The sequence below is a fragment of the Amblyomma americanum genome, chromosome 11 (genome assembly GCF_052857255.1).
Source record: "Amblyomma americanum isolate KBUSLIRL-KWMA chromosome 11, ASM5285725v1, whole genome shotgun sequence".
Classification (NCBI taxonomy): domain Eukaryota; kingdom Metazoa; phylum Arthropoda; class Arachnida; order Ixodida; family Ixodidae; genus Amblyomma; species Amblyomma americanum.
In genome coordinates this window covers 127173942-127200475 of record NC_135507.1, presented here as the reverse complement: position 1 = coordinate 127200475, position 26534 = coordinate 127173942, and the positions used below count along the sequence as shown (strand labels likewise).

The 26534-nt window shown below is 55.7% G+C and overlaps 4 non-coding genes and 2 pseudogenes across 4 annotated transcripts; 3 read left to right on the top strand and 3 right to left on the bottom strand.

Moving 5' to 3' along the window:
- Positions 1-2482: 2482 nt before the first annotated feature.
- LOC144111636 (large subunit ribosomal RNA) lies at positions 2483-4736 on the bottom strand (annotated as a pseudogene).
- A 1009-nt stretch (positions 4737-5745) lies between these two features.
- On the bottom strand, positions 5746-5898 carry LOC144111681 (5.8S ribosomal RNA). Its single transcript, XR_013310139.1, has one exon. It is a non-coding gene; the product is annotated as a 5.8S ribosomal RNA (ribosomal RNA).
- A 1551-nt stretch (positions 5899-7449) lies between these two features.
- LOC144111587 (small subunit ribosomal RNA) lies at positions 7450-9262 on the bottom strand. Its single transcript, XR_013310113.1, has one exon. It is a non-coding gene; the product is annotated as a small subunit ribosomal RNA (ribosomal RNA).
- An 8064-nt stretch (positions 9263-17326) lies between these two features.
- Positions 17327-19132, top strand: LOC144111590 (small subunit ribosomal RNA). The gene has a single exon (XR_013310117.1). It is a non-coding gene; the product is annotated as a small subunit ribosomal RNA (ribosomal RNA).
- Positions 19133-20690: 1558 nt separating this feature from the next.
- On the top strand, positions 20691-20843 carry LOC144111678 (5.8S ribosomal RNA). Its single transcript, XR_013310136.1, has one exon. It is a non-coding gene; the product is annotated as a 5.8S ribosomal RNA (ribosomal RNA).
- Positions 20844-21852: 1009 nt separating this feature from the next.
- LOC144111642 (large subunit ribosomal RNA) lies at positions 21853-24101 on the top strand (annotated as a pseudogene).
- The last annotated feature ends 2433 nt before the right edge of the window (positions 24102-26534 follow it).

Genomic DNA, 26534 nt, shown 5'->3' with positions numbered 1-26534 from the left:
GACCCGATGAAGCGCGAGGACATGACGGGGTGGCCTGGACATCACCCCCCAAGGAGCTCCTGTGCAAAACAGAGAAATCCGAACGTTCGGCGGAAGTATCCACTCCTTCCCGATAAGGAGGGTGTTTGTCCGGTCGACGATCCCCATCGACTCTTGGCGATCGACTCTTCGCGTCCATTGCGGTGTCCAGACCCGACACCACGTCTGCCGGGGCGGGAGAAAAAACAAAAACCGCGTCTGCCGGAGCGGCAGGCGCGGAAACCGCGTCTACCGGGGCGGTGCCCCGGCAAAACGCGTGGGGAAACTCCCCAGCAACGCCTTGCAGGTCTTGCTCAGCAGCCTGCGGGGCAGAGCCCGCCAGGCTGCGAGACGACGATGCAGGCACAACACCACACAACTCACCCGGGTGGGCAGCACTCCAAATCACGGCAGGCTTGGGATCTTTTATACTCGCGCCATCCCGGCCCACAGTTCGTGCTCCCACACCCAAGTGGTGTGTGTCGGGGTACTCAGAGGGCCTACCTCGCAGACTACTCGCACGCCGAATCACTGTGGAGCCCGGACTATTGGAATTGGCGCGGTCCAGGCACACAGTTCGTGCTTTCATCAGGAGTTCAGCCCCCTTTTCCACCCTCATCTCTGACACCTCTCCCCAGCCGGGACTGGCACCGTCCCCTGGGTCGTCGCCGAGGACACCACCCTCAGAACTTGAGTAAACTCGTCCAGATCCTGCCGTGGCTGCAGGGTCGAGCACCAAGTGCTCCTTCGGGGCCAAAGCCCCTTGTGTCTCGTCTCTAGTGGACTGTGTTGCATAGTCTGTTACAGTCCCAGAAGGGCCCTTCAGGCCACTTCTCAGTGTCATCCGGTCTCCTTTCCCCTCTGCTCCACGTCTCAACCGGGCTTGGGCCCTGGTAGTCATTGACGTCGGAACACTTGGCTGCGTTCTGCTAGCAGTCTGCGATGCACCTGAGGGACCACGTCCCTTTTCACCTCGTTCCCGAGTATCACCCTCGTCTGCTGCGAAGGATCCAGTTCCATCTTGGTGGCGCCCCTTTACACCACCTCTTTTTGTCTGCACGTCTTTGTGCATTTTTCCTATATGAATTCGGAGGCCCTTCTCCGAACCAAAAACTCTGCCACAATGGCTGCATTGTGCAGAGGGAGCCCCAGAGCTCCCGCCTACACCAGAGGGCCCCTCCCTCACATCCGTCACTCCTGATCTTGGAGCGCCCGCCGCTCGACGGCCGCTTATAGTATTCATTGTATTTTGATCAGTAGCGCCAAGAATATTGCGGCAAAGGGCTTGCTGGGCCCAGTGCCTCTTTTGCCCCCTCTGTTAGGAGTCCTGGGCCAGAGTGGGGACTTACCACCCAGGTACCCCGTTCCTTTCCTTTGGCCCTAGACACCTTTAGGCGCCTAGGTTTCCATGGCGGACGTGTGCCGAAGCACGGACGCGGAAAGGCCAACCGGGCTTACGCAATACGCCCGGGAGCAGAGTTGTGATCTGCCACCGCCACAAGAAGTTTTCGGTCTGCCGCAAGAGTTCCCCCCCAGCCATACACGGAGTAGGCCAGGGCCAGACCACTTCCCAAGAAGCAAGTCCCCTAAGCTGGAGCTCCGCTCGACAACTGGTGGACCCCCACACCAGAGACTGCTCTTGTACCAATTTAGGTTTGGTCATCCTCGGGCCCGAAAGCCCTCCCATCGAGCGTGGCGGGCTGGTCCACTACTGCCACCTCGTTGGTCGTGTCTGGGTCCAACCCAGGAGCTTCGGATAGGCGGGGTCGCTACTCCCCGTGGTGCGCTTCCGTGCTGCGCACCCCTGCCAGACGCCGAAGCGCCCTCGACTTCGGGTAATCTCTTCGTGCCGCACTCCAAGCGAGAGCCCGATTGTACCAACATTTATTAAGCGTCTTGGCTTTGACGCCGGCCCTGGTGTAAAGGACCTACCGCCTACGTACCGGGAAGTGCGAGTGTGGGCTTCATCCCACACCCCTTTGGTCTCACAGCAGTACTACTCACAGGCTCTCAAGGGACGCAAGCGCCAGACCTATAGAGTCATAGTTCCTCCCGCCGTTTACTTGCGCTTTTTTGAATTTCTTCACGTTGACATTCAGAGCACTGGGCAGAAATCACATTGCGTCAGCACCAATGCTGGCCCTCGCAATGCTTTGTTTTAATTAGACAGTCGGATTCCCCCGGTCCGTGCCAGTTCTGAGTTGGCTGTTTTCTGCCGGCCGAAGCAAGAACCTCGGGCACGAAGCCCCCGGAACAAGCACAGCTGTGGCTTTCCACAGGAAGGTCCCGACGCTGGTCCGGGCTCGGCCGCACCGCTTTTGACGGCGGCGAGCCTCGCCCAGTCCCGGTGCAGTGCCATTCCTGCTTCTGGACCCCAGCCCGACCGGCTCAGCCCTCAGAGCCAATCCTTTTCCCAAGGTTACGGATCCGTTTTGCCGACTTCCCTTACCTACATTGGTCTAGAGACTAGAGGCTGTTCACCTTGGAGACCTGCTGCGGATATGGGTACGGTCCGGCACGAAAGTCACACTCCCTCACTCGGATTTTCAAGGGCCGACAGGAGCGCACCGGACAGCGCAAGAGCCGCACTGCTCTACGGAGCCACCGTCCCTATCTCGGGGTGAACCCATTCCAGGGACTCGATCTCCTTACAGAGAAAAGAAAACTCTTCCCGGGGCTCCCATCGGCGTCTCCGAGTTGGTTTGCGTTGCCGCACTGGGCCCCGAAGGACCGATCTCCGTAGCCGGGTTCGGGACTGTTAACCCGATTCCCTTTCGGTTGCAGCGGGGCGTCTCCGATTCGACAGACAGAGCTGCACAAACGCGCCCGCTTCTGAAAGGATTTCTCCTTTCCCTAAGGACCGACTGACCCATGTTCAACTGCTGTTCACATGGAACCCTTCTCCACTTCAGTCCTCAAGGTTCTCACTTGAGTATTTGCTACTACCACCAAGATCTGCACCAGCGGCGGCTCCAGGCGGGCTCGCGCCCGACACCTTCAACGCCCACCGCTGCGGCCCTCCTACTCGTCGCGGCTTAGCACCCCCACTGTTCGTGCTACTCTGCCAGCGACGGCCGGGGATAGGCGCGACGCTAGAGCGCCATCCATTTTCGGGGCTAGTTGCTTCGGCAGGTGAGTTGTTACACACTCCTTAGCGGATTCCGACTTCCATGGCCACCGTCCTGCTGTCTTAAGCAACCAACACCCTTCATGGGTTCTCATGAGCGTCCCGACTCGGGCGCCTTACCCCGGCGTTTGGTTCATCCCACAGCGCCAGTTCTGCTTACCAAAAGTGGCCCACTTGGCATTCTCATCGCAGCGGGAGGCCTCAACCCAGAAGGCCTCCCGTACACCCATTGAAAGTTTGAGAACAGGTTGATGACGTTTCGACCCCAATGCCTCTAATCATTCGCTTTACCAGGTGTGACTGCTCTCCCATCGAGCGCCAGCTATCCTGAGGGAAACTTCGGAGGGAACCGGCTACTAGATGGTTCGATTGGTCTTTCGCCCCTGTACCCGGATCGGACGATCGATTTGCACGTCAGAATCGCTTCGTACCTCCACCAGTTTCCTCTGGCCTCGTCCTGCCCAGGCATAGTTCACCATCTTTCGGGTGCCAACGTGTGCGCTCTAGCTCCGCCCCGGCGACAAGTGAGCGCCTTGGACGGGCCGTTGCTGCGCCCGAACCCCTGTGCTGTCCGGGATCGCAACGCGGCCCGCGAAGGGCCTTCCCGTTTCATTGCGCCATTGGGTTTCGAGAGACCCATTGACTCGCGCACATGTTAGACTCCTTGGTCCGTGTTTCAAGACGGGTCGGGTGGGTTACCGACCTACTCGCCGCAAACCACGATAGCGCCTCCACGGGAGAACTCGCCGCTCGCCCGGCTCCTCGCCGCCAGCTCGCCGCCACGGGACCAACCCGGACAACAAGAGGCGACAAGCTTGCCCAGCGGGTCCTCCGCTCCGATTCCAGAGGGCGTTATCGTTCGGGCCTCCCGACAGCCGGGAGAAGCCCATGGGGCCTGGACGGGGTGACGAACTCTTCGTGCACGGCAAGGTATAACTCCCGCGAACCGTCCCCGAGGGGACGAGCAGGGCACCTCCAGAGCCGGACTCAAAGTCGTACTTTTCCCATTGACCCGCGTCCGTCGCGGCGTTCTACCGGCGGTGGAAAGTGCGCACCCCGGAGACCGCGTCCGCGCTCTGGCAGCCGGAACAGCCCCCCGAGAGGAGCCGTTTACCCGACGCCGCCAGCTCGGCAGTCGTCCGGAGACTGAATCCCACCGCTTTCGAGCTTCGAGGGCCCACCCGTTTTACTCTAAGCGGTTTCACGTACTTTTGAACTCTCTCTTCAAAGTTCTTCTCAACTTTCCCGCACGGTACTTGTTGACTATCGGTCTCTCGGTCGTATTTAGCCTTAGATGGAGTTTACCACCCACTTAGGGCTGCACTCTCAAGCAACCCGACTCACGGGAGGCTTTGTGCCGGGCGCGCAACGCGGAGACGGGCCTGGCACCCACTCTAGGACAAGCCCCTGTCAGGGGGACTTGCACCGTCGCAAACTCCCGGGAACGTTGCCTCCCATACACCACATTTCCCGACCGCCTGCAAGGACGGGGGATTCGGTGCTGGGCTAGGTCCCGTTTCGCTCGCAGCTACTCGGTTAATCCCTGTTGGTTTCTTTTCCTCCGCTTAGTGATATGCTTCAATTCAGCGGGTTGTCTCGCCTGATCTGAGGTCGACACAGATGTGCGCTCTCGCGTTCGATTCCAGCGCGGTCCAGCGCGCGCGCGCGTCCTTCCCCAATCGTCCGGCCGACGCCTTCCGCCCATTCCCCGCTCACAGTCGGCAGCACCCTCGGCGACTGCGAGCGAGACTGGAAGGCGCCGCTATCCGGCGCTCGGGACCGCGCGCATGCGGTTTGCGCGGATAACGCAGAGAGTTTCGAGCCCCCGACCGCCGCGGCCGAATTTTTTTCTGCCGCACCTCTCTTTCCCTCGAGAGAGCGACCTCGGCCTGGCGTAGGGGCATCGTCAAGTTTTGCGTCGCCCCCGCCCCAACTGGAGTGGCCCAGTTTTTCTCGGGGCAGACATTGCGAAGCATTTAGACCGACGGCGGACTGCGCTCGCAACGAGATCGTGTCCGTTCGACCCTTACTCGACTTCGCGCCCGTTCGAGGAGGCGGTCCCTTTGCATCGGGTCCGGGGGGACCCCTTCGTCACCGCGCCACGGCGCGCCTCTGCGCCTCGCCCGAAACTGCCGCGCACGAAACGCTTCCGCGCGCCTGTCGCCTCCCCGCACCCCGCACGAGATCTCCCTTCTCGCGCGGGCGTGCCCGGACAGGGCGCTCCCGTCTCTGCGTTTCTCGCAGCAGTTCGGCTACACGTACGCGGGCCAGCGGGCAACGCTTTGCCGCCCGTCCACACGGCCTCGTCTCCCGTCGGGACCACGCTTTCTCTCCAGGTAATTTTTTCCTGCGGCGGTCGCCTTCGGAGGCCAGACGCTCTACGGCTAGCAACCGCCGTCCCGCGTTACGTCGTCTGCGCAAGGCGACCCGACTCGGCCGCTTGGAGCGCGGCTGAAGGGTTCGACCCACTCTCCTCTTTCGCAAAGTCTTTCGAGGGATCTTCGGCGTTTCGTACAGAGCCGTCCTCTTTGCCGACACGGTAAAAACGAGTCGCCGGCCGCGACATCCCCGGGCGCCGGCGTCTCTCTTGATATATGATCCGACCCTCAGACAGACGAACCAAAGGGAAGACCCAAGGGCGCAATGTGCGTTCGAAGAATCAGTGCTCAGTGTGTCCAGCAATTCACACCAAGTCTCGCAGCTGGCTGCGTTCTTCATCGACCCGAGAACCGAGTGATCCACCGCTTAGAGTCGTGCATTTGGTTTGTTCAATTCCGTACAGTACAACCAGGGCTTTAGGCACCGGGCTCCTCCCCTGGCCTCCCCGACTGCAGTTTCGTCCGACAATTCCACGTTCCAGCAGCCGTCCGTTCGGCATGCTTGCGCGGTGCCTCAAAGCCGAGGCGAGCAAGGTCTCTTCGAAGCTTGTGTGCGACAATGGCTTGCGCGTCGCTAGAGACGACGAGGCATTTGGCAACCCTAAGGCAGACATGCACGGAGCTCTCAAGTTCCGGTCTTCGCTGGTGCCGTTTTTTTTGCTGTTCACGGTTTGCTGTTCAGCCCGTTTTCTTTAAGCGGTCGCACGGGTCCGACGACCATCGGTTCACCAGGAAGCACACCGGTAGCTTCGTCATCAATTGGGCAATAACACAGAGCTTTTGCGCCGTTCCCCGAGCACGTTTGTTCTGCCGTTGTGTTCGCAGCGACGTCACCCCCGGACTCCCATGCAGCGGTAGCTCTGTGTGGACGGTTCTTTGCCGCCCACCGCTGCGCCCTCTTTGGGGAAGGGGTCATCTTTAGCTCAGAAATGCCCCTCGAGTCCGCCGCCCCAAGGGTGCGCCCTCGTGCTGCGCCCTATCCGACCATTTCGCCACATCATTGCTTCGCTTAAGAGACAGGCACTGCCTAGCCGTGGCTACGCAGCGCGTACTTGGACAGCCGCCAGACGGGCGTTCGTCAGACTACTCCCGCAACAGGAGTCCACCGGCCACAGTGCCATGGACGGCGTTTCGGTATCGCACCGGCAGACTACTCGAAGGCTGGGAAGCAGCAGGAGAACCCCGCTGCCGCAGGTGCGTTCAAAATGCGGGATTATAACCCCTCGTCCCTTTTTTCCCTGTGCCTCCTTTCGCCCCGCCGGCACGGCTTCAGACATCGCGCCCGCACTGCGAGACCTCTTGCGGCGGCCGTTCCTTATAAGTACTGGGCCGCACGCGTCCCGCCGCCCGCGCGTTTTTGCGAAGAGTTACTTTTCCGGAGCCGGCGAGCCGCGTTTCCTCTCGTACTCCGCAGCAGCCGCCGCTGTTCCCTTGGCGGCGGGCAAGCCTTTCCCTCGGCCAGCCTACCGACTCCGTCGCGACTCTCATGAGCCAGCGAGCCGCGTTTCCTCTCGTACTCCGCAGCAGCCGCCGCCGTTCCCTTGGCGGCGGGCCGGCCTTTCCCTCGGACGGCCTACCGACTCGGTCGCAACTCTAACGAGAGCCAGCGAGCTGCGGTTCCTTTCGTACTTCGCAGCAGCCGCCGCCGTTCCCTTGGCAGCGGGCCGGCCTTTTCCCTCGGCCAGCCTACCGGCTACGTTCGAGTCTCTCCGACAACGAGTGTCGAAGAACGAAAGCCCACCAGATTGGTGCGTTACGCCGTTCGAACCCACGGAAGCAGTCCGTCCGACATTCCCTTGGTGACGGACCTCCGCTGGGCGTAACAATTTTTGCAGAGATCTGGCATCAGAATCTCGCAACTCCGCGGTTGAGGCCTTCCCCCGCTTATAAGCGGGGGCGGCGCCGGGTGTGACACGCACAATCCGGTAATGAACCTTCCGCAGGTTCGCCTACGGAAACCTTGTTACGACTTTTACTTCCTCTAAATGATCAAGTTTGGTCATCTTTCCAAAAAACCGGCGAAACCGAAAGGCCGCGCCGGACATCGGTCCGAAGACCTCACTAAATCATTCAATCGGTAGTAGCGACGGGCGGTGTGTACAAAGGGCAGGGACGTAATCAACGCGAGCTTATGACTCGCGCTTACTGGGAATTCCTCGTTCAAGGGGAACAATTGCAAGCCCCTATCCCAATCACGAAGGAAGTTCCACGGGTTACCCAGTCTTTTCAGACAGGGATAAAGACACGCTGCTTGCTTCAGTGTAGCGCGCGTGCGGCCCCGGACATCGAAGGGCATCACAGACCTGTTATTGCTCTGTTTCGTGCGGCTAGGAGCCGCTTGTCCCTCTAAGAAGGTTGTTAGGTGCTGGGAACCCCGCACCTATTTAATAGGCTAGAGTCTCGTTCGTTATCGGAATTAACCAGACAAATCGCTCCACCAACTAAGAACGGCCATGCACCACCATCCACCGAATCAAGAAAGAGCTCTCAATCTGTCAATCCTCCCAGTGTCCGGGCCGGGTAAGTTTTCCCGTGTTGAGTCAAATTAAGCCGCAGGCTCCACTCCTGGTGGTGCCCTTCCGTCAATTCCTTTAAGTTTCAGCTTTGCAACCAAACTTCGCCCGGAACCCAACTACTTTGGTTTCCCGGAAGCTGCCCGCCGAGTCATTTGAGTAACTCAGGCGGATCGCTGGTTGGCATCGTTTATGGTCAGAACTAGGGCGGTATCTGATCGCCTTCGAACCTCTGACTTTCGTTCTTGATCAAAGAAAACATCGTTGGCAAATGCTTTCACAGTAGTTCGTCTTGCGACGGGCCAAGAATTTCACCTCTAGCGCCGCAATACGAATGCCCCCGTCTGTCCCTTTTAATCATTACCCCGTATTCCAAAAACCAACAGAACAGAAACGGGGTCTTGTTCTATTATTCCATGCAAGTTTATTCAGGCGACTCACCTGCGTAGCACTCTAATTTTTTCAAAGTAAAAGCGCAGGCCTCCTCGAGATGCACCAATGAAGGGCACCAAGAGAGGACCGGCATGATGTTCAGTCCGAGCCGCCGCATCGGGTAGATGCACTACTCGTCTGGAACTGAGATCCAACTACGAGCTTTTTAACCGCAGCAGCTTTAGTATACGCTATTGGAGCTGGAATTACCGCGGCTGCTGGCACCAGACTTGCCCTCCAATTGATCCTCGTTAAAGGATTTAGAGTGTACTCATTTCAATTACGGGGCCTCAAAAGAGTCCCGTATTGTTATTTTTCGTCACTACCTCCCTGTGCCGGGAGTGGGTAATCTGCGCGCCTGCTGCCTTCCTTGGATGTGGTAGCCGTTTCTCAGGCTCGCTCTCCGGAATCGAACCCTGATTCTCCGTTACCCGTAACAACCATGGTAGGCAAGTAACTTACCATCGAAAGTTGATAAGGCAGACACTTGAAAGAAACGTCGCCGGCTCATGGCCATGCGATCAGCACAAAGTTATCCAGAGTCACCACACAGTACGGGCAGAACCCGATGGGTCTTGGTCTAATAAAAGCGCCCGACAGCCAAAGGCCTTCAGGCTCAATGCATGTATTAGCTCTAGAATTGCCACAGTTGTCCGAGTAGAAAGAAACGATCTAAGGAACCATAACTGATTTAATGAGCCATTCGCGGTTTCGCCTTATTTCGGCATGTACTTAGACATGCATGGCTTAAACTTTGAGACAAGCATATGATTACTGGCAGGATCAACCAGGTAGATGCATAGGCAAACCCTTGTCGCTCCTCAAGGGAGCCCTGTCGCGGCCGATTGTGGCCCCGCTCACCCCTCGGCGCCCGACGCGCATCTTTTTCGCGGCAGCTCTCGCTGCCCGTGCATCGTTCGAGCTCGCTGCGGCATCCGACCCGAAGGCCCGGTTATCACCGCGCGGCAAGAGAGCACGCGTCCTTAGGCAAAGCATTTGTAACGCGCCCACCAGTGCGCACGCGGCCGCTAGGGGCGCGGCGTTCAGGCACTGGACGGCGCTTGCTGCGCAGCCGAGACGGCCTAGCCGCCAGACGACGGGACACGCCCGCGTCTTCGGCGCAGTCGCAAGGAATCGAGTCCGGGTAGCACGGAACACACTTCGTAACACGTGGGAACAGCGTCGTCCGACAACCAGCCCCTATCGCAGACGCGGATGAGGCTGCAGACGAATGCCGTGGGGCCCACGGGACGGGGACACGCTGGGCACGAGGCCGCATATCAAGACCCGTCCGGCGCGCGCGCGCTCGGGTGCACGCCACCGACTGCGCCACAAGGACCCCCATATAGTAGCAGCGATAAGTACCCAGGCCTCCGTGGGTTGGTAAGTGACCGTACTCGTGCCGATCTCGCCGCTATTTTTGCTCAAATCGTGCGCGCCCATTTGGCGGCATCGCGGCGCGCGCGTTTCGCGGCGCCCCGCGCGAGCCGAACTCGTGGACTTTGCCGTGGCGCTTGGCGCCGTGCTCGAGGCGCCTTCGCCGCAAGAGCCGCGCAAATCGTGCGGCACCCATCGGCGGCATCGCGGCGCGCGCGTTTCGCGGCGCCCTGCGCGAGCCGAACTCGTGGACTTTGCCGTGGCGCTATCGGCCCCTCTGTCGGTACCGCGGTTCCGCCGCGGGACCTGGCCAAATCGTGGGCGCGGCAGCGCGGCCGGCATCGCGGCGCACCACACGATGCATACTCGTGGACTTTGCCGCCGCGCTAAACGCCGTACTCGAGGCGCTTTCGGGGCAAGCGTCGCACAAATCGTGCGCGAACTCATGCAAATTCCATGGGCCGAGGTCGCCAAATGCACAAATGCGCCTCCGGGGCGTCGAGAGGCGCGTTTCGGACTTCGCCGACGAAGCGCGCACTCTACGCCTCCGCGTCTGCAGCGGCGGTATGACCCCCTTATATATGCAGCGATAAGTACCCAGATCTGCGCGGGTCAGCCGGGGCGGCCTCTCTTGAACTGCTATAACTCCGCCGGGCGACGCACTAGAGCGGAGCAAAAGGTATCAAATTCTTCGTCTTTCCAAGGGCTACACGCTGTTTTAAAAATTGTACGGCCCCGCCTAACGGAACGAGCGCGAAGTTTGTAAATGTCGTTGAACACTGCCCGAGCCAGACAGCCTAAACGCCCGTATCTTCGGATAGATATAAAGCACAGAGGCGAAGAGGGTGGCAAAAGCTTCGTGCTTTCGCGCCAAGTAAGCCGATGCCAAATTCGCACTCCTCCGAGGCCTGATACGGCCGCCAAAAATTCCCAAACGTTACCGGGGCGAGGAACACTTTGTGCAGGGGCGAGCGCTTATCGCTTGTATCTTTCGATGGGGCAAGAAGAGCGAGGCGAATGTGGCACCAAACGATTTGCCGCTCCGAGACCTATCCTGCGATGGAAAAGTCGTGCGCCTCCGATTTGCGGGAGAGCGGCAAAAACTTGAACTCTATCGCGTCCGCCCCAGGCGCGACCGCCTGAACGCCTCTATCTTCGACTAGTGAAGAAGCAGGCGGACGAGTTTGAGTTTGAATTTATTTCCACACACAAGGAGATACAATTGTTGTGAAAGATACAAGGGGAAAAAGCTTCTCAGGGTCAGCTTGACCGACCACAGTGCCGTTACAGAGGCTGCAGCAGGGCAGAAGTGAATGCTTATAAATGAACCAGGGTTAAAACAAATCCAAAACAAGAAACCCAAAAAGATACAATTGCAACAGTAAAAGAAAAAGAAAACGCCGTACACCGCTTATTACAGAAAGACATAGAGGCGCACAAAAATATCTCAGGCAGGTTTCTCAAAAAAAAACAAAAAAAAACAAGTGAGCACGTCGATGTCACATCGAGCAATGTCATATAGTGACTTCGGCAACCTGTAGCTTAACATTTGTTGACCACAATTAGTTCGCTTGCGAGAAACACACCAAGTCTCCGGATGCTGGAGTAGTGTAGAGGGCAACGCGTATTTTTTTAGATTTTCTTTATTTATTCACGAAAGTCCGACAACACGGTGCCTTGGTGCAGAGGGCAGACGAACGGCGAAAATCAATCCGCCTCACTGGGCCCTATGCACCACTCGAACGCAACAGCAAGGAGCACTTATATACACACACAGATACAAGTTATAATGACCACAATGTTTGTAGAGCACAACTTTCAAGTATAAACGTTCATTCCATTCTTATTACTCAGAAAACACGTCTAAAAAAACACAGAAAAGGACAGTGCAAGAGAACCCAAATCAAACATTAACTATAGAAACTGAATGCGTGCGTAGAAAAAAAAACAAAAAATATCAGAACAGACCAATGTGGAAGACTGGGCGAGTTGGTAGGTAGTCATTCTAGAAAAAACAGCGCACACAGGACAGGGACCAAGAGAAGAACCGACGACACGAGCGCTGACTTACAGCTGATTTTATTAAGCGGAAAGTGAACACTATATATAGGAAGGAAGTAGCAGATACAATCAGAGGCAGTCAACGTCAAAGAGGTGTAAATGGCCGATAAAATCGATAAAACCGTAAGGGGTGAAGATAAAACAAGGTAAAACTCAACAGATGACAAGCCATGGTGTAAAGAACCATAAAAACGCTAAGACACGTAAATAACACGTACAGTGCCATGAATAACAAAAAACCGAATACAATCAACAGGTTGAAGGCATGTGAAGGTGACAAGGATTTAAGCAGTGTGAACAAAATTTAACAACAGACATGCGCTTGAAACGGATAACCAGGCACATAACTCACACATTCATCCGTTTTCTTTTTTCTTTTCTTGAGAGGTACGCCACTTCTTTTTCTGATAAAGCTACAGATGGCGCACTGATGCAGGTGTATTTATTGGATTTTATGTTGAAGGCTTCCATCACTTCCCTAGTTATTTGATCCGAGTGGTTTCCTATGATTTTGCAGTTTTCAAATTCAGGATGACAAGCACTGCAAATTCCTATGTGGGCTGCTATATGTCCTTTTACCCCCTTTTCCACATCTTTATTATGTTCCCGCAATCGGTCATTACTACATGTGCCCGTCTGACCAATATATTTGTCTCCGCAAGTTAAAGGTATTGAATAAATTACTTCCTTCTGACACGGTACGAATTGTTTACGATGTTTTTTGCTGCATGTTCTTGCTGTCTTGGAAGGAGGGTTAACGCGGTTGCAGATATTTGCAAGCTTTTCCGGAGCTGAAAACACCATCTTCACCTTTGCTTTATTCATGACCTTTTTCAGATTATGGGACAGAGCGTGGAGATAAGGGATCACTGCGACTTTTTGTTTCTTTTTTTCTTTGTCTCTACCTCCTTCATTTATCCTTTCTTTTCCTTTCATCCGCTTTTGAAGCTTCTGGGCGACGGAGATTAACAGGTGATTGGGATAGCCTGCCCCTAATAACCTATTTGCGTTGTGTGTCAAAGCTGGAAAGCATGCTGTGAGGACATGATCTCTTGAGCGCGTTAGACATGCAAAGACTCGCGATTGCTCTCTTCACTAATTTCGCTGAATGATAATGAATCACCGGTTTCTTATTACGTGTTTCATAGCTCCAACTAATGTGATGGCCCTGGAATTCCAGCTTGATGTCAAGAAATCTGATAGTGCTGTCTACTGGCACCTGGTGAGTTACGATTAGAGGGAACATGGTCGAAGTGAAAGTATGCAAAATATTCTGAAGGTCTGAGTGGAACGCCTGCTTGTGGGTATTTATGACCACGAGAAAATCACCGACATACCGAAACGTCCTTATAACAGATGAGCTGCGAAGGATGGAAGCCAAGGTCCTGTCTGTAGACGCCAGAAAAATGTCACTGAGTATGGGTGCTAAACATGATCCTATGGGTATTCCAGATTTTTGGAGGTAAATGTGCTCGTTTCATGCACAGTAGGTTGAGGAGAGGTACCTTGAAAGTAACTCGAGAAAGCCTTGTACAGACATTTGCAGTGCTTGTCATCCTGAATTTGAAAACTGCAAAATCATAGGAAGCCACTCGGATCAAATAACTAGGGAAGCCTTCATCATAAAATCCAATAAATACACCTGCGTCACTGCGCCATCTGTAGTTTTATCAGAAAAAGAAGTGGCGTACCTCTCAAGAAAAGAAAAAAGAAAACGGATGAATGTGTGAGTTATGTGCCTGGTTTATTTATTTATTTATTTATTTGTGATACCCTCAAGGTACAAAGTACATTTCAGAGGGGAAGGGCAGTTGTTAACAAGAAAAATAAACAAAGCACAATTCATACAAAACTATAAAACAACGGAGGCAGGATAAAAAGAAGTGAGCAAAATGAACACGGAACAGATTAATAAAATAGTTTAAGAACAATACTAATACGTGAAGAACACAACACTCCAATAAAATATAAAAGCGATCATTATGTAATCAGAGTGGTAAGTATTCTTCTAAATTGAGTTGAATCAGTGATGCTAGTTAATGATGCGGGTAGGGAATTCCATTCTTTAGAAGTTAGCGGAAAATATGATTGCGCACATGTCACTGTGTTACAATGAGGCACTGTGACCTTGTGTTGATGATCACGACGGTGAGAAATGAACGGTGCTGGTTGAATCCATCGAGAGCGAAGTTGAAAATTGGAGTAGAAAATCTTATGGAATAGGCAGATGCGGAAGTGCTTACGGCGGGTAGCTATGGGCAGGAGGTTTAAAGACTTTTTCATTTGGGTGACGCTAGATGTACGATGGTAATTGCCTAAAATGAATCTAGTTGCACGATTCTGGACAGTTTCCAGAACCTGTGTCAGTGAGACCTGTCCAGGGTCCCATATAGATGAAGCGTATTCCATTTGCGGTCGTACGTAGGTCATGTATAATAATGATTTTAATGAAGATGGAGCAAGTGTAAAATTTCTTCGAAGATAACCAAGCGTTTTGTTTGCTTTAGATGCTATATGTTCTATATGAAGTTTCCAGGACAGGGTGTTAGTTATATGTATGCCAAGATACCGGTACGATCTTACGCTTTCAAGGGGATGACTGTGAAGAAAATAAGGAGGACAAGTAGTATTTGAACGTGAAACTCTCATAGATTTGCATTTTTTAATATTTAGTTCCATTTTCCAATTATGACACCAGTCTAGTATGTTATTAAGATCGACCTGGAGAGAGCGAATATCGGAATCGTTAGTTATTTTACGGTAAATCACGCAGTCGTCGGCAAACAAACAAATCCTAGAGTTAACAGTAGCAGGCAGATCATTAATATAAATCAGGAACAGTAAAGGGCCAAGGACAGATCCTGAGGAACCCCAGAACCAACTGGCACGGTAGAAGAATTAGTGTCATTAGCATGCACAAACTGAAGGCGAGAAAAAAGAAACGCGGCAATCCAGTTTAGAACAGAAGGGTCAATATTTAGAATGCTGAGTTTATATAAAAGTAATGAATGGTTAACTTTATCGAATGCCTTAGCGAAGTCGAGAAATATGCAGTCTGTGGAAAACGCGGAGTCTAAGTAGAAGTGCAGATCATTAGTAAAGGAAAGTAATTGGGTTTCACAGGAGAAACCTTTCCGAAAGCCATGCTGAGTCAGAGAAAAGAAGCTATTATCTTCAAGAAAATTAACAAGGTGAGTGAGAATTATATGTTCCATTATTTTGCAGGGTATTGATGTGAGAGAGATGGGTCGATAGTTCGATGGGTTCTGTTTGTCACCGGCTTTATGTACAGGTATGACCTTAGCAGTTTTCCAGTCCTCGGGTAGTACGCCATCATGGTACGACTGTGAGAATATGCTTTCCAAAATGATAGAGGTATATTCAACAGTATTCCGAAGAAATTTGCTATTAATGCCATCGATTCCGCTAGAAGATGTTTGTTTTAAATTATTAATGATCGGTATAATGCCATGAGAGTCAAACACAATTGGATCCATACAGTAGTAGTTACACGATTGGAGTTTGGGATGGTGGCGATCAAGCGCATGTCAGTTGTTAAATTTTGTTCACACTGCTTAAATCCTTGTCACCTTCAGATGCCTTCCACCTGTTGATTGTATTCGGTTTTTGTTATTCATGGCATTGTACGTGTTATTCACGTGTCCTAGGGTTTTTATGGTTCTTTACACCATGGCTTGTCATTTGTTGAGGTTTATCTTGTTTTATCTTCACCCCTTACAGTTTTATCGATTGTATCGGCCATTTACACCTCTTTGACATTGAGTGCCTCTGATTGTATCTGCTACTTCCTTCCTATATATAGTGTTCACTTTCCGCCTGGGGCGGACGCGATAGAGTTCAAGTTTTTGCCGCTCTCCCGCAAATCGGAGGCGCACGACTTTTCCATCGCAGGATAGGTCTCGGAGCGGCAAATCGTTTGGTGCCACATTCGTCTCTCTCTTCTTGCACCATCGAAAGATACAAGCGATAAGCGCTCGCCCCTGCACAAAGGGTTCCTCGCCCCGGTAACGTTTGGGAATTTTTTGCGGCCGTATCAGGCATAGGAGGCGTGCGAATTTGGCATCGGCTTACTTGGCGCGAAATCGCGAAGCTTTTGCCACCCTCTTCGCCTCTGTGCTTTATATCTATCCGAAGATACGGGCGTTTAGGCTGTCTGGCTCGGGCAGTGTTCAACGACATTTACAAACTTCGCGTTCGTTCCGTTAGGCGGGGCCGTACAATTTTTACAACAGCGTGTAGCCCATGGAAAGACGAAGAATTTGATACCTTTTGCTCCGCTCTAGTGCGTCGCCCGGCGGAGTTATTGCAGTTCAAGGGACGCCGCCCCGGCTGACCCGCGCAGATCTGGGTACTTATCGCTGCATATATAAGGGGGTCATACCGCCGCTGCAGACGCGGAGGCGTAGAGTGCGCGCTTCGTCGGCGAAGTCCGAAACGCGCCTCTCGTCGCCCCGGAGGCGCATTTGTGCATTTGTCGACCTCGGCCCATGGAATTTGCACGAGTTCGCGCACGATTTGTGCGACGCTTGCCCCGAAAGCGCCTCGAGTACGGCGTTTAGCGCGGCGGCAAAGTCCACGAGTATGGATCGTGTGGTGCGCCGCGATGCCGGCCGCGCTGCCGCGCCCGCGATTTGGCCAGGTCCCGCGGCGGAACCGCGGTACCGACAGAGGGGCCGAAAGCGCCACGGCAAAGTCCACGAGTTCGGCTCGCGCGGGGCGCCGCGAAACGCGCGCGCCGCGATGCCGCCCGATGGGCGCGCACGATTTGCGCAAAAATAGCGGCGAGATCGGCACGAGTACGGCCACTTACCAACCCACGGAGGTCTGGGTACTTATCGCTGCTACTATATGGGAGTCCTTGTGGCGCAGTCGGTGGCGTGCACCCGAGCGCGCGCGCGCCGTACGGGTCTTGATATGCGGCCTCGTGCCCAGCGTGTCCCCGTCCCGTGGGCCCCACGGCATTCGTCTGCAGCCTCATCCGCGTCTGCGATAGGGGCTGGTTGTCGGACGACGCTGTTCCCACGTGTTACGAGGTGTGTTCCGTGCTACCCGGACTCGATTCCGTGCGACTGCGCCGAAGACGCGGGCGTGTCCCGTCGTCTGGCGGCTAGGCCGTCTCGGCTGCGCAGCAAGCGCCGTCCAGTACCTGAACGCCGCGGCCCTAGCGGCCGCGTGCGCACTGGTGGGCGCGTTACAAATGCTTTGCCTAAGGACGCGTGCTCTCTTGCCGCGCGGTGATAACCGTGCCTTCGGGTCGGATGCCGCAGCGAGCTCGAACGATGCACGGGCAGCGAGAGCTGCCGCGAAAAAGATGCGCGTCGGGCGCCGAGGGGTGAGCGGGGCCACGATCGGCCGCGACAGGGCTCCCTTGAGGAGCGACAAGGGTTTGCCTATGCATCTACCTGGTTGATCCTGCCAGTAATCATATGCTTGTCTCAAAGTTTAAGCCATGCATGTCTAAGTACATGCCGAAATAAGGCGAAACCGCGAATGGCTCATTAAATCAGTTATGGTTCCTTAGATCGTTTCTTTCTACTCGGACAACTGTGGCAATTCTAGAGCTAATACATGCATTGAGCCTGAAGGCCTTTGGCTGTCGGGCGCTTTTATTAGACCAAGACCCATCGGGTTCTGCCCGTACTGTGTGGTGACTCTGGATAACTTTGTGCTGATCGCATGGCCATGAGCCGGCGACGTTTCTTTCAAGTGTCTGCCTTATCAACTTTCGATGGTAAGTTACTTGCCTACCATGGTTGTTACGGGTAACGGAGAATCAGGGTTCGATTCCGGAGAGCGAGCCTGAGAAACGGCTACCACATCCAAGGAAGGCAGCAGGCGCGCAGATTACCCACTCCCGGCACAGGGAGGTAGTGACGAAAAATAACAATACGGGACTCTTTTGAGGCCCCGTAATTGAAATGAGTACACTCTAAATCCTTTAACGAGGATCAATTGGAGGGCAAGTCTGGTGCCAGCAGCCGCGGTAATTCCAGCTCCAATAGCGTATACTAAAGCTGCTGCGGTTAAAAAGCTCGTAGTTGGATCTCAGTTCCAGACGAGTAGTGCATCTACCCGATGCGGCGGCTCGGACTGAACATCATGCCGGTCCTCTCTTGGTGCCCTTCATTGGTGCGTCTCGAGGAGGCCTGCGCTTTTACTTTGAAAAAATTAGAGTGCTCAACGCAGGTGAGTCGCCTGAATAAACTTGCATGGAATAATAGAAAAAGACCCCGTTTCTGTTCTGTTGGTTTTTGGAATACGGTGTAATGATTAAAAGGGACAGACGGGGGCATTCGTATTGCGGCGCTAGAGGTGAAATTCTTCGACCGTCGCAAGACGAACTACTGCGAAAGCATTTGCCAACAATGTTTTCTTTGATCAAGAACGAAAGTCAGAGGTTCGAAGGCGATCAGATACCGCCCTAGTTCTGACCATAAACGATGCCAACCAGCGATCCGCCTGAGTTACTCAAATGACTCGGCGGGCAGCTTCCGGGAAACCAAAGTAGTTGGGTTCCGGGCGAAGTTTGGTTGCAAAGCTGAAACTTAAAGGAATTGACGGAAGGGCACCACCAGGAATAGAGCCTGCGGCTTAATTTGACTCAACACGGGAAAACTTACCCGGCCCGGACACTGGGAGGATTGACAGATTGAGAGCTCTTTCTTGGTTCGGTGGATGGTGGTGCATGGCCGTTCTTAGTTGGTGGAGCGATTTGTCTGGTTAATTCCGATAACGAACGAGACTCTAGCCTATTAAATGGGTGCGGGGTTCCCAGCACCTAACAACCTTCTTAGAGGGACAAGCGGCTCCTAGCCGCACGAAACAGAGCAATAACAGGTCTGTGATGCCCTTCGATGTCCGGGGCCGCACGCGCGCTACACTGAAGGAAGCAGCGTGTCTTTATCTCTGTCTGAAAAGACTGGGTAACCCGTGGAACTTCCTTCGTGATTGGGATAGGGGCTTGCAATTGTTCCCCTTGAACGAGTCATACGCGAGTCATAAGCTCGCGTTGATTACGTCCCTGCCCTTTGTACACACCGCCCATCGCTACTACCGATTGAATGATTTAGTGAGGTCTTCGGACCGATGTCCGGCGCGGCCTTTCGGTTTCGCCGGTTTATTGGAAAGATGACCAAACTTGATCATTTAGAGGAAGTAAAAGTCGTAACAAGGTTTCCGTAGGCGAACCTGCGGAAGGTTCATTACCGGATTGTGCTTGTCACACCCGGCGCCGCCCCCGCTTATAAGCGGGGGAAGGCCTCAACCGCGGAGTTGCGAGATTCTGATGCCGCATCTCTGCAAAAATTGTTACGCCCAGCGGAGGTCCGTCACCAAGGGAATGTCGGACGGACTGCTTCCGTGGGTTCGAACGGCGTAACGCACCAATCTGGTGGGCTTTCGTTCTTCGACACTCGTTGTCGGAGAGACTCGAACGTAGCCGGTAGGCTGGCCGAGGGAAAAGGCCGGCCCGCTGCCAAGGGAACGGCGGCGGCTGCTGCGAAGTACGAAAGGAACCGCAGCTCGCTGGCTCTCGTTAGAGTTGCGACCGAGTCGGTAGGCCGGCCGAGGGAAACGCCGGCCCGCCGCCAAGGGAACGGCGGCGGCTGCTGCGGAGTACGAGAGGAAACGCGGCTCGCTGGCTCATGAGAGTCGCGACGGAGTCGGTAGGCTGGCCGAGGGAAAGGCTTGCCCGCCGCCAAGGGAACAGCGGCGGCTGCTGCGGAGTACGAGAGGAAACGCGGCTCGCCGGCTCCGGAAAAGTAACTCTTCGCAACAACGCGCGGGCGGCGGGACGCGTGCGGCCCAGTACTTATAAGGAACGGCCGCCGCAAGAGGTCTCGCAGTGCGGGCGCGATGTCTGAAGCCGTGCCGGCGGGGCGAAAGGAGGCACAGGGAAAAAAGGGACGAGGGGTTATAATCCCGCATTTTGAACGCACCTGCGGCAGCGGGGTTCTCCTGCTGCTTCGTCCTTCCCAGCCTTCGAGTAGTCTGCCGGTGCGATACCGAAACGCCGTCCATGGCACTGTGGCCGGTGGACTCCTGTTGCGGGAGTAGTCTGAAGAACGCCCGTCTGGCGGCTGTCCAAGTACGCGCTGCGTAGCCACGGCTAGGCGTTGCCTGTCTCTTAAGCGAAGCAATGATGTGGCGAAATGGTCGGATAGGGCGCAGCACGAGGGCGCAACCTTGGGGCGGCGGACTCGAGGGGCATTTCTGAGCTAAAGATGACCCCTTCCCCAAAGAGGGCGCAGCGGTGGGCGGCAAAGAACCGTCCACACAGAGCTACCGCTGCATGGGAGTCCGGGGGTGACGTCGCTGCGAACACAACGGCAGAACAAACGTGCTCGGGGAACGGCGCAAAAGCTCTGTGTTATTGCCCAATTGATGACGAAGCTACCGGTGTGCTTCCTGGTGAACCGATGGTCGTCGGACCCGTGCGACCGCTTAAAGAAAACGGGCTGAACAGCAAACCGTGAACAGCAAAAAAAACGGCACCAGCGAAGACCGGAACTTGAGAGCTCCGTGCATGTCTGCCTTAGGGTTGCCAAATGCCTCGTCGTCTCTAGCGACGCGCAAGCCATTGTCGCACACAAGCTTCGAAGAGACCTTGCTCGCCTCGGCTTTGAGGCACCGCGCAAGCATGCCGAACGGACGGCTGCTGGAACGTGGAATTGTCGGACGAAACTGCAGTCGGGCAGGCCAGGGGAGGAGTCCGGTGCCTAAAACCCTGGTTGTACTGTACGGAATTGAACAAACCAAATGCACGACTCTAAGCGGTGGATCACTCGGTTCTCGGGTCGATGAAGAACGCAGCCAGCTGCGAGACTTGGTGTGGATTGCAGGACACACGGAGCACTGATTCTTCGAACGCACATTGCGCCCTTGGGTCTTCCCTTGGGTTCGTCTGTCTGAGGGTCGGATCATATATCAAGAGAGACGCCGGCGCCCGGGGATGGCGCGGCCGGCGACTCTTTTTGACCGTGTCGGCAAAGAGGACGGCTCTGTACGAAACGCCGAAGATCCCTCGAAAGACTTTGCGAAAGAGGAGAGTGGGTCGAACCCTTCAGCCGCGCTCCAAGCGGCCGAGTCGGGTCGCCCTGCGCAGACGACGTAACGCGGGACGGCGGCTGCTAGCCGTAGACCGTCTGGCCTCCGAAGGCGACCGCCGCAGGAAGGGATTACCTGCAGGGAAAGCGCGGTCCCGACGGGAGACGAGGCCGTGTGGACGGGCGGCAAAGCGTTGCCCGCTGGCCCGCGCACGTGTAGCCGAACTGCTGCGAGAAACGCAGAGACGGGAGCGCCCTGTCCGGGCACGCCCGCGCGAGAAGGGAGATCTCGTGCGGGGTGCGGGGAGGCGACACGCGCGCGGAAGCGTTTCGTGCGCGGCAGTTTCGGGCGAGGCGCAGAGGCGCGCCGTGGCGCGGTGACGAAGGGGTCCCCCCGGACCCGATGCAAAGGGACCGCCTTCTCGAACGGGCGCGAAGTCGAGTAAGGGTCGAACGGACGCGATCTCGTTGCGAGCGCAGTCCGCCGTCGGTCTAAGTGCTTCGCAATGTCTGCCCCGAGAAAAACTGGGCCACTCCAGTTGGGGTGGGGGCGACGCAAAACTTGACGATGCCCCTACGCCAGGCCGAGGTCGCTCTCTCGAGGGAAAGAGAGGTGCGGCAGAAAAAAATTCGGCCGCGGCGTTCGGGGGCTCGAAACTCTCTGCGTTATCCGCGCAAACCGCATGCGCGCGGTCCCGAGCGCCGGCCAGCGGCGCCTTCCAGTCTCGCTCGCAGTCGCCGAGGGCGCTGCTGACTGTGAGCGGGGAATGGGCGGAAGGCGTCGGCCGGACGATAGGGGAAGGACGCGCGCGCGCGCTGGACCGCGCCGGAATCGAACGCGAGAGCGCACATCTGTGTCGACCTCAGATCAGGCGAGACAACCCGCTGAATTGAAGCATATCACTAAGCGGAGGAAAAGAAACCAACAGGGATTAACCGAGTAGCTGCGAGCGAAACGGGACCTAGGCCAGCACCGAATCCCCCGTCCTTTCAGGCGGTCGGGAAATGTGGTGTATGGGAGGCAACGTTCCCGGGAGTTTGCGACGGTGCAAGTCCCCCTGACAGGGACTTGTCCCAGAGTGGGTGCCAGGCCCGTCTCCGCCATTGCGCGCCCGGCACGAAGCCTCCCGTGAGTCGGGTTGCTTGAGAGTGCAGCCCTAAGTGGGTGGTAAACTCCATCTAAGGCTAAATACGACCGAGAGACCGATAGTCAACAAGTACCGTGAGGGAAAGTTGAGAAGAACTTTGAAGAGAGAGTTCAAGAGTACGTGAAACCGCTTAGAGTAAAACGGGTGGGCCCTCGAAGCTCGAAAGCGGTGGGATTCAGTCTCCGGACGACTGCCGAGCTGGCGGCGTCGGGTAAACGGCTCCTCTCGGGGGGCTGTTCCGGCTGCCAGTGCGCGGACGCGGTCTCCGGGGTGCGCACTTTCCACCGCCGGTAGAACGCTGCGACGGACGCGGGTCAATGGGAAAAGTACGACTTTGAGTCCGGCTCTGGAGGTGCCCTGCTCGTCTCCTCGGGGACGGTTCGCGGGAGTTATACCTTGCCGTGCACGAAGAGTTCGTCACCCCGTCCAGGCCCCATGGGCTTCTCCCGGCTGTCGGGAGGCCCGAACGATGACGCCCTCTGGAATCGGAGCGGAGGACCCGCTGGGCAAGCTTGTCGCCTCTTGTGGTCCGGGTTGGTCCCGTGGCGGCGGGCTGGCGGCGAGGAGCCGGGCGAGCGGCGAGTTCTCCCGTGGAGGCGCTATCGTGGTTTGCGGCGAGTAGGTCGGTAACCCACCCGACCCTTCTTGAAACACGGACCAAGGAGTCTAACATGTGCGCGAGTCAATGGGTCTCTCGAAACCCAATGGCGCAATGAAACGTGAAGGCCCTTCGCGGGCCGCGTTGCGATCCCGGACAGCACAGGGGTTCGGGCGCAGCAACGGCCCGTCCAAGGCGCTCACTTGTCGCCGGGGCGGAGCTAGAGCGCACACGTTGGCACCCGAAAGATGGTGAACTATGCCCGGGCAGGACGAGGCCAGAGGAAACTGGTGGAGGTCCGAAGCGATTCTGACGTGCAAATCGATCGTCCGATCCGGGTATAGGGGCGAAAGACCAATCGAACCATCTAGTAGCTGGTTCCCTCCGAAGTTTCCCTCAGGATAGCTGGCGCTCGATGGGAGAGCAGTCACACCTGGTAAAGCGAATGATTAGAGGCATTGGGGTCGAAACGTCATCAACCTGTTCTCAAACTTTCAATGGGTGTACGGGAGGCCTTCTGGGTTGAGGCCTCCCGCTGCGATGAGAGTGCCAAGTGGGCCACTTTTGGTAAGCAGAACTGGCGCTGTGGGATGAACCAAACGCCGGGGTAAGGCGCCCGAGTCCGACGCTCATGAGAACCCATGAAGGGTGTTGGTTGCTTAAGACAGCAGGACGGTGGCCATGGAAGTCGAAATCCGCTAAGGAGTGTGTAACAACTTACCTGCCGAAGCAACTAGCCCCGAAAATGGATGGCGCTCTAGCGTCGCGCCTATCCCCGGCCGTCGCTGGCAGAGTAGCACGAACAGTGGGGGTGCTAAGCCGCGACGAGTAGGAGGGCCGCAGCGGTGGGCGTTGAAGGTGTCGGGCGCGAGCCCGCCTGGAGCCGCCGCTGGTGCAGATCTTGGTGGTAGTAGCAAATACTCAAGTGAGAACCTTGAGGACTGAAGTGGAGAAGGGTTCCATGTGAACAGCAGTTGAACATGGGTCAGTCGGTCCTTAGGGAAAGGAGAAATCCTTTCAGAAGCGGGCGCGTTTGTGCAGCTCTGTCTGTCGAATCGGAGACGCCCCGCTGCAACCGAAAGGGAATCGGGTTAACAGTCCCGAACCCGGCTACGGAGATCGGTCCTTCGGGGCCCAGTGCGGCAACGCAAACCAGCTCGGAGACGCCGATGGGAGCCCCGGGAAGAGTTTTCTCTGTAAGGAGATCGAGTCCCCGGAATGGGTTCACCCCGAGATAGGGACGGTGGCTCCGTAGAGCAGTGCGGCTCTTGCGCTGTCCGGTGCGCTCCTGTCGGCCCTTGAAAATCCGAGTGAGGGAGTGTGATTTTCGTGCCGGACCGTACCCATATCCGCAGCAGGTCTCCAAGGTGAACAGCCTCTAGTCTCTAGACCAATGTAGTTAAGGGAAGTCGGCAAAACGGATCCGTAACCTTGGGAGAAGGATTGGCTCTGAGGGCTGAGCCGGTCGGGCTGGGGTCCAGAAGCAGGAATGGCACTGCACCGGGACTGGGCGAGGCTCGCCACCGTCAAAAGCGGTGCGGCCGAGCCCGGGCCAGCGTCGGGACCTTCCTGTGGAAAGCCACAGCTGTGCTTGTTCCGGGGGCTTTGTGCCCGAGGTTCTTGCTTCGGCCGGCAGAAAACAGCCAACTCAGAACTGGCACGGACCGGGGGAATCCGACTGTCTAAGTAAAACAAAGCATTGCGAGGGCCAGCATTGGTGCTGACGCAATGTGATTTCTGCCCAGTGCTCTGAATGTCAACGTGAAGAAATTAAAAAAAGCGCAGATAAACGGCGGGAGTAACAATGACTATGGCTGGTGGCGGATCACATCTCCACTCCAGGGTCAATTCCAGCGGCCCTGATGCCCTGTTCGCCTCCGGACCTCTGGGTGAGACCATCGGCCCAAGTCCAGGTACCAGCTGGTAACCCAGGAAACTGGGGCTAAAGAACAGGAAGGGGAACCTGGGTGTTAAGTCCCTACTCTGGCACAGGTCCCATACATCCTGAGAGGGCAAATACGGAGCCTTGGGGCTAGCAACCCTTAGGTTCCTAAAGCAAGTGGCGCTACAGAAAATACATAAAACTCAGAAGTGGCTGCCGAGAGGCGGCCACCCCACTTTCCCGTGGCGCGGGGCCCAGTCGTGGGGACTCTGGTGGAATGGAGGCTCCAGATCCCACCTCGCCCAGAGCTTGTCAGCTCTGTGGCAAATCGTTTAAGACTTACTTTGGATTGAAAGTGCATCATGGAAAAATGCATAAGGGCCTCAAATTCCAAAGCGCTGTGACTTCAGCAACAGCTTCACAGCCTCCTGAAATAGCCAAGACTTCAACCTCAATGATTTCTGCCCAGCTAGCAAGGGACAGGGGTGATCAAAATGAGCCTGTCTCCCTGCACACAATGCATGAGCCAAGTTCCAGCACTTTTATCAAAGGGGATGAGAAGGCATCTCTGATGTACAAAATGCATGAGCCAAGTTCCATCATGTCTATCAAAAGGATGAGAAGGCATCTATGGTGCAGGTGTCTGTGCCCTGCCCTGTTGTGGTTGAGGGGAATATCCCAACAAACGACGATACCACCCCCCCATTGGGGGTTTGTCTGCCATTGCAGATACGCTCGTGGATGAGATGGATCCTGTTGGTGAAACAGGGGAACCTGTTGCGTCACCAGGTTTACTTGCCATGGAACCGGGGGCCGCCTCTAACGTCTGTGTCAGTAATACTCCGGTATCTGTGGTTAGTGGGCCTGGTGCTCCGCAGCCTGCTGAGTTCCTCTGCGCTCACCCGTTGGTTGCGGAAGCGCGAACCGAGGCCCGGGACGGCGGCTTGAATAGTCCTGTGGCATCGGTGAGTCGGCGCGCTACTGCCCAACTTGAACGAGGTGCTGTGGTCACATCTGGGGTCCCCACGGGGGGGGGGGGGGCCTCGGGTGCTCGATCGAAGCGCCCTCTTGGTGGCGGAGCTGCTACCTTTGGGGGGGAGGCCGATGCCCTCCCCTCCCTTTTTCTGCTCCCGCCCCGGCAGACGTTGCTGGGGGGAGGGGGAGGGTATTCCGATGCTAGACCGGGGAGCTCGGGGGTTGGTGATGATGATTTCGTTCCCCACATGGTTCGTCGCGCTCGGAAACGTGCGACTCCAATGAAGCAGCCCGCGGCGAGGTCCAGGCCGTTGCGGACTGGTGGCGTGGGGAAGGCGAGGTCCAGGCCGCCTTCCCATCGTGATTCTCCATCGTCCTCTTCGTCGAGCTCCGTTGATCTGGCAACTATCCAACAAGGTCGGCCTTGTCCGGTTCGAAGTGTCGCAGCGCGTGATCAACCCACTTCTCACTCTTCTGATTCCGAACCCCGGGGTAAAAAGAACTCTTGTGTACCATATCAATCACACAATACATGTATTGACTGTGGCAACACATACAAAACAAAAGTCGGATTAAGTCCGCACCGCAATCTGGCGCACTTTGACAACTATAGTGCTGATATTGTTATTGCCCGTGTCAAACCTAGATGGACGAAGGAAGATAATTTCCTTCTCGCTAAGGCTGAGGTGGAATTAAGATCCACTGGACCGGTTCTAAACATCAATCAACTGCTTCATGAGCGATTTAAAGAACGGACATTTGACGGTATTAAATCCCATAGAAGGGCTGAGGCATATAGGAAACCAGTTGATGAAATAAGGAATAAGAGGGTTGGCTGCAGCCGGTGAGGGAGGGGGGAATGATGAAGATGAATTTTGTGACGTTGATGGGAGAAGTGAATTCTCGGCCATTCCTGCTAAGACAGCAAGGGATGAACTGCTCGATGAACTTCGAAAACTG